Source organism: Nicotiana tabacum, chromosome 6 (genome assembly GCF_000715075.1).
Source record: "Nicotiana tabacum cultivar K326 chromosome 6, ASM71507v2, whole genome shotgun sequence".
In the NCBI taxonomy this organism is placed as follows: Eukaryota; Viridiplantae; Streptophyta; class Magnoliopsida; order Solanales; family Solanaceae; genus Nicotiana; species Nicotiana tabacum.
This window is the reverse complement of record NC_134085.1, coordinates 8201246-8209208: the sequence shown is the minus strand read 5'-3', so window position 1 is coordinate 8209208 and position 7963 is coordinate 8201246. Positions and strand designations below refer to the sequence as shown.

At 37.0% G+C, this 7963-nt stretch overlaps 1 pseudogene; it reads right to left on the bottom strand.

Moving 5' to 3' along the window:
- Window positions 1-388: 388 nt before the first annotated feature.
- LOC107766326 (omega-amidase, chloroplastic-like) overlaps window positions 389-7963 on the bottom strand; it is a 31743-nt pseudogene continuing 24168 nt past the window's right edge.

Sequence of the window (7963 nt, the reverse complement as noted above, 5' to 3'; positions counted from 1 at the left end):
TGGTGATGGGTGATATATGAAGCTGTCTGAATGCACTTCTTTTTGGGGGGGAGGGCAGGGCAGGCAAATGCTGTTTCTGTAGAAGAATGAATTTCATCTCAGTCTCAGGAAGAGCACATCTATGTCAGATGAAGATATAGACCCATTAGGCTTGTGGATGTTAGAACTATGACTATGTCTATCTTCGAATATTTGTGAGGTGCTCATTTTGCCATTTCTTTTGGACAAATTGCTCCCACTGGAGGCAGTAGTTTGTTTGCTTATAATCTTGTCAAATATCCCAAACATGATCTTAAAAATAAAGATCAACTACTAGTCCTGATATGAGAATTCCCTAAGGGTATTGTCGCGATGTATAATTGCATCTCTACTTTGATGTACTATGTAGACAGATGTAGGCTCCCAAAGGTGCTATACCGAGGAATTGAATTGCCACTTGACATGCTTGATATTGAGAAGGATCTCCAGAAGAATAGAATGAAGACCTGCCACCACAAACACTGCAAAGAGAAGAGCTATGGCACAAGTTCATGGCATTGCCTCTAACTCTCTAAGCCTAAAGCAAGAAGGAAGAAGCATGAGATTAGAAGAGGGCTAAGCTTACAAACGCCCACCTTCTAGAACTTAAAGTTTTAGATTTATTTTTGGTTCAGAAATGTTCCATTATCGGAAAAGGGGCAGCAGCATTTCATCATCTCAAACGAGTAATAGTCCTCGTTTCGTACAAGAGAAGCAAAGGCTTTCCAGATTCTGATATCAGGTGGTTTACCGTCCCGAGAGTAGGCCAATGTTGCAACCCCACCAAGCACAGATAGCTCCGAATAAATGGCAAACATTTGTATTGCAACTCCATATTACCAAGACTAGTATGGATCAGTGCTCCTCAAAACAAGTAACATTAGTATGGATCAGTGCCAGGTTTTTGGCTTTCTATATTTGGAGGTTAGTGTTTTTATCCTTATGCATTGAAGTTTTTACTTGGTGCTAAAGGTTTGCCATCTGACCAGGAGGTCACGGGTTTAAGCCGTGGAAACAGCCTCTTGCAGATATATAGGGTAAGGTTGCGTACAATAGACCCTGGTGGTCCGACTCTTCCCCGGATCCCGCGCATAACAGGAGCTTAGTGCACCGGGCTGCCCTTTTTTTTAAAAGGTTTGCCACTGTGTAATTGTGTAGGTTTTGGACGTTCAACACCATTGCTATGTATATGTATATTATTTACATGAGGTTCAATAAGTTAAAATTGCAAGGATCTTGTTCTCGACGCCATTACTTGGTCATATTAGAGTTTCAGAATTCAAGGAAGCCTGTAACATGCGAATAGACAAATTTATATCGACCAAAAATCAAGGCCCTTATTGATCCCCCTTTACTAGTAAGCAAATCTATTAATTCCCTTAAAATGATTAACATTTCAAACTTATTACATGACCAGATTATTGTATCATATATCAAAGCCTTAAGGACTTTCTTGATGCAAGTCAATAAATCTATAGACATCGTTGCGCCTTTGATTCTCTAAGGGAAAGCTGTCCCTGCAAATGGTTTTAATGAAGTTAAGATAACTGCAATATCTCATACTGAAGCAACTTGGGATATACAGAAAATTATGCAGATCACCTTGTGTGTTGAATCTTAGCATAATCAATCTCAGCTATAAGAACTGTTTCGCCGTGCCCTGTGGTTCCAATAATTTCACCCATCTGCATAGACAGATCACAGTGTTAGTCTTGAACTTATGAAGGTAACAATTGCAGATGAACGATACAGTTTGTTGACATACTGGTCCAACCACAGTAGAATGACCCCATATCATGTAGCTACCATTCGAGTCTCTGACAGGGTGAGCAAGTTGCCACATAAAGCTATCACCAAGTTTGAGTCAATTTACAGCCTCTAACTTTGAACTTTATAGAGATTTAAGTGTAGTTACCTGGTTATCGACTGCCCTGCAAAATCAAAAGTTTAAGTGAAATTTGTTACATCTCAAATCTCAATCAACAAAATGGGATCCTTAACACTGTGTTTGGATCATTGTTCCCCATCGTTTGATAATGTATTGTATTGTATTGTACTGTATTGTATCGTTTTGATGGATACAATGTTTGGATAGACCGTATCATTTGCTGTTGTTAAATAACATCTTTATTGTTTGGTTTAACTGTACTGCACTGCTAAGTTTACTAAATACCCTCAATTATTTTAAACAAGGTATACATAGAAAAAACAAATGTAAGAACATGCTAAAACATGCATTCATGTGAATAACATTCTCCATTTTGTTTTCACATCCAAATGAGAAACCATTACTAATTCCTATAGATCTCCTTGTTGTTGTAATTAATTCTCATTTTTTTTTAAATATAGGTAAACCTTTAGATGAACTCAATCCACACAATTCAACAGACAGAAAAGTAACTCCACGAAAATCTGTAAATGAGGAAAAATACAATACAATACAATACAACCGGAAACAACCATCCAAACAACGCATAAGAGTACAAGACACTTTCTTGTATTGGGATTGACTGTGTTATTATCCATACGTAAGGGCAGCCCGGTGCACAAGGCATCCCGGGGAAGGGTCGCACCTCAAGGGGTGTGATGTGGACAGCCTACCCTAATACAAGCATTAGTGGCTGCTTCCACGGCTGGAACCCGTGACCTACAAGTCACACAGAGATAACTTTACCGTTGCTCCAAAGCTGCCTTCTTATTATGCATATGTAATACCATTGAAAAAACAAGACAAGGACACTAGAAAGTGCTATGATTTTGCCAAAAGTCTTGCCTTGTTCTCTGTTCCAGTTACCACAAAGCCTCCCCTGTACTCATGTTGAAAGCTCCAGGATAACAAATTAAATTAGCACCTGATTGTCACCAGCAACAAGTTTCTAGTAAATATGGACGATGGATTACATAGCCTAACAAGATTAAACACTTGTTTAAATATGAAAATTATCATTACATCTTGCTCTATACAGAACCGCGAGCTCAGGGAAACGAAGATCATGGCAAATTCCTATGCCAATGCAACCAAAATCTGCAGTATAACCAAAGTTCACTTCCCCTAATAAAGAATGGAGGACTTCTGAAAGATGTCTTACAATGTTCAAGGGCGGAGCTAGAAGTTCGTATTCGGGTTTGGCCTAATCCAGTAACTTTTGCTCAAACAGTGTATTTGCATTAAAAATTCATTAAATATATACAAACACTGAATTTAGTGTTAGAACATGCGCAGCGGAAGCAAGCATACAACCCAGGCATCAAATACATGTGAACTAGACAACGCAATAATAACGAGATTAGAAGCACTAACCTCTTGAAGTAGTTGCACAAACCTTCCAAGCAACAAGAATCTAGGGTTGCAGTCTTCTGCTATTTGCCTAGTAAAACCTTTGGACGATTTTGCTATTGGGTGGGCAAGAACCATACAACTGAAAGGTAAGTTATTAGGTGAAACTAGTCTTCCTTTAATAGACTTATTTTTGGACGAAAATCCTCCTCCAAAAACGTGTAGGATTCTCCTTCTCCAAGTAGAATCCTACTCCAACTCTATTAGATGACTTTTCTCCCAAGTCACTTTTTACCCAAGTCTTGTCCAGGTTTTTACAAGGTATATCAGGGACCACAGAAATAATAAGAGACTACCAATTATAGTATTAATTCGAAATTAGCATGAATTAATTCTTACTATATCAAATTGCAATTTATTCCACTAAAAACTACAATTGAACTCCTCAATATGAATTTCTAAAATTCAATAACACTTATTTAACTCCCCATGTAAGATCTCAAATACCAGTTAATTAAATTAAATCACTGAAAATTTAATTTAATCAACTAATTAAATCATTTACAATCCCGCTTAAAACATTTCATGTGACGGATACAAAATCCACCAGCAAGGGTTTTCACATGAAAACTTATAAGCTTATATAAAAGGGTATCATCAAACTCAAAACGAGTCATGGATTCTATCAACTAATTATTATTCACAAATTTTATTCGTTATTGTCCAATCTATTAGGCATACACTAACTCTAAATAGAGTCGTACCTTTTGATAAATCAAAACAATAAACAAATTACATTGATCATAATAGTTATATCAAGATTAGGAGTATAAGCTCATTTAATGAATTAGAGAAAATATTTTATGTATTCAGTACAAAAAACATCTTTTCTCTACTTGGTCCGTTCAATAGACACTGAGTATACTAGCATAAGAAGTTGGAGTAAAACTACTCCCATAATCAAGACAAATTATACTATAATCTTGTGCTACAATTATCAAGATATTTTGTCCAACAATATCTTTGATTGTGAACATAGTTTATTAATTATGAGAACCAACAATTTAATCTTCTGTGCATGAGCTAAGACTCCATACACTAAATTGTCTACTACATAACTAAAAGGACACACATATAACAAATGATCTATTTAAAATAGTACTTTATTGAATTGAATAAATTAAATAAATAATTGTTCCATAAAGAATAAAATATAATACTATGTCTAAACCGCATGGTTAATAGTATATCCCAACAATCTCCCACTTAGACTCATAACCATGTGTCTACTACTCTAACACCCATTCCTTCTACATTCTTGTCAAAAATCTTCTGTGTCAAGCGCTTTGTAAACGGGTCTGCCAAATTGTCCTCTGACGCAATCTTCAACACTCTTGTATCACCTTTCTAAGTTATGTCCCGAATTAAGTGATATTTACGCTCAATATACTTACTCCTTTTATGGCTTCTTGGTTCCTTCGAGTTTACAACTGCACCACTATTGTCACAATAAAGTACAATTGGTGCTTGAACCGAAGGAACCACATTAAGTTCTTTCAGAAAGTTCCTGAGCCAAACATCCTCTTTAGCTGCCTCAAATGCAGCCACATATTCGGCTTCCATGGTGGAATCAACAACACATGATTGCTTGATGCTCCTCCAACCTATGGCTCCACCTCCTAAGGTAAAAACATATCCTGAGGTAGATTTTCTAGAGTCTCTATCTGACTTGAAATCTGAATCAGTATAGCCAATGGGTGCAAGATCACCTGAGTGATACACCAACATATAATCCCTAGTCCTCTTCAAGTACTTGATTATATGCTTAACAATAGGCCAGTGTTCTCGACCAGGGTTAGACTGAAATCTACTAACCATGCCAACAACAAAGCAGATATCAGGTCTAGTACATAGCATAGCATACATAAGACTCCCTACAGTAGAAGCATAAGGGACCACCTTCATCTTATCTATCTCATCAGTCATTTTTGGGAACTGATCTTTTGACAGAGAGATTCCATGTCTAAAGGGGAGAAACCCTTTCGTGGAATCTTGCATGCTAAACCTGGTGAGAATAGTATTAATATAAAGTGCTTGGGACAAGCCTAATATCCTTTGCTTGCGATCTCGCAAAAGCTTGATCCCAAGGATATGTGCTGCCTGTCCCAAGTCTTTCATATCGAAACGTGAGGACAACCATTCCTTTACTGAATTCAACATGCTCACATTATTTCCTATGAGCAAAATATCATCTACGTACAAAACCAAAAATGTAACTTTATCTCCATTCCACTTCTTATAGACACAAGACTCATTTTCACATTGATCAAAACCGAAGGTCTTAATCGATGTGTCAAAACAAGTGTTCCATGCCCTAGAAGATTGTTTCAATCCATAAATGGATTTCTTTAATTTACACAACATGTGCTCATTGCCACTTTTTATATGAAGCCAACTGGTTGTGCCATATAGATGCACTCATCAAAAAGACTTCCATTTAGAAAAGCGGTCTTGACATCCATTTGCCATATCTCATAATCGTAATGAGCAGCAATGGATAAGATAATCCTAATGGATTTAAGCATGGCTGCTGGCGAAAACGTTTCCTCATAATCGATCCCTTCTTTTTGAGTAAACCCTTTTGCAACAAGTCTAGCTTTAAAAGTTTGCACTTTTCCATCCACTCCTCTCTTTTTCTTATAGATCCATCTACAACCTATGAGTTTGACTCCAGTAGGTGGTTCTACAAGATCCCAGACTCGATTGGAGTACATGGAATCTATTTCAGATTTCATAGCATCAACCCATTTATCAGCATCTGCATCATGTAGTGCTTCGTCGTAATTAATAGGTTCTGTTGGGTTCTTCAGGGATTCTATCATAAGATTCTCCCAAGAGCGCAAACCAGAGAGGTTTTCTAATAATTCTCCCACACTGACTAGTCACTGCAGGTGAAGGTTGATTTTGTTGTTGAATCACATCATTATTTCCTGGAACTGAAGCCTTAATGTTATCCTCCACACCTTGCAATGTTGGGATGTCATTAACTTCTTCCTGGAGTGCAGGTTGCATAATAATTTCAGGTTGTTCAACAATCTGAGGTTGCTCAACATTACTCCCACTACTTTGGGGTAGTGAGATGTCAGGCAATTGCTCTTGTGCAATCTGCTGCCTATTGACATTTCTCCCACTACGATAATGCAGTGGTATGTCAATACTGGCTTCCGGGATACGTTCCAAAGATGAGTCTTTAGTTACTCCTTTGTTTAATTCCTGTAAAACTAGTTTACTTCTAGGAATATGGTTCGTTAGATAGTCCTCTTCTAAAAATCTGGCATTTGTCGTAACAATTACCTTCTTTTCTTTGGGACAATAAAACAAACCGCCTTTTGTTCCTTTTGGATATCCAATAAAAATGCATACTTCTGTCCTTGATTCTAATTTATCTGCTTTCCCTTTCAGCACATGTGCTGGACAACCCCAAACCCGAATATGCCGTAAACTTGGCTTGCACCCAGTCCACAATTCTATTGGAGTTGAAGGTACTGACTTTGAAGGAACCAAATTTAAAATGTAGTTTGCTGTTTCTAAAACATATCCCCAAAAGGAAGAAGGCAAATCAGAATAACTTAACATTGATCTAACCATTTCCATAAGGGTCTTATTTCTTCTTTCTGCCACACCATTTTGTTGTGGTGTTCCTGGGGAAGATAATTGAGATGTAATTCCATTATCTAATAAGTATTTATGAATTCCGCAGAAAGGTATTCACCACTACAATCATATCGCAATGTTTTGATGTATTTATCATGTCGTTTCTCCGTTTCCGTCTTAAATTCTTTGAATTTCTCAAAGCATTCAGACTTATGTCGCAACAGATAAATATATCCATATTTTGAGTGATCATCTGTGAAAGTCACAAATACTTAAAACTACCTCTTGCTTGTATATTCATTGGACCACACAAATCAGAGTGAATTCATTCTAGCTTATCACTGGCTCTATTTCCTTTTGAGGGAAAATGTCTCTTGGTCATTTTGCCTTTTAAACAAGATTCTCATGTTGGTAGTGACTCCACTTTCAATGAACTCAAAGGTCCATCAGAGACCAATCTCAAAATTCTATTTAGATTTATATGGCCTAGACGTAAGTGCCATAAATAAGTTTGACTCAATTCAGAAATACGTTTTCTTTTATGTGGTAGATTAATGTTATTTAGTTCTTTTGGTTGTTGTAGCACATGAGGAGATATATCAAGAATAAAAAGGTCATGTACTCTAGCAGCAGTGTAGATAAAACGTTTATTAAACTTAATAACAACAGAGTTATTAGCAAAATAAACATTATAACCAACATCCATTTTCGAAACCGAAATCAAATTCCTTCTAATAGAAGGTACATAGAGAACATCTTTTAAAACTAAAACTCTATCACTACTAAACGAAACTCTAATATCTCTTAAAGCTAAAGCTGGTGCTGGCTCGCCATTGGCTTGAAAAACGCAAACTTCATTCTCACTTAGCCGCCGCGTTTCCTGAAGCCCCGGCAAAGTAGTGCAGATATGATTAGTGGCTCCCGAATCTACACACCAAAACATGGTAGAAACAGCCGCTAAACAAGTTTCAACGACATTTAAATTTGAATTTACCTTGCTTATTCAACTTTGCC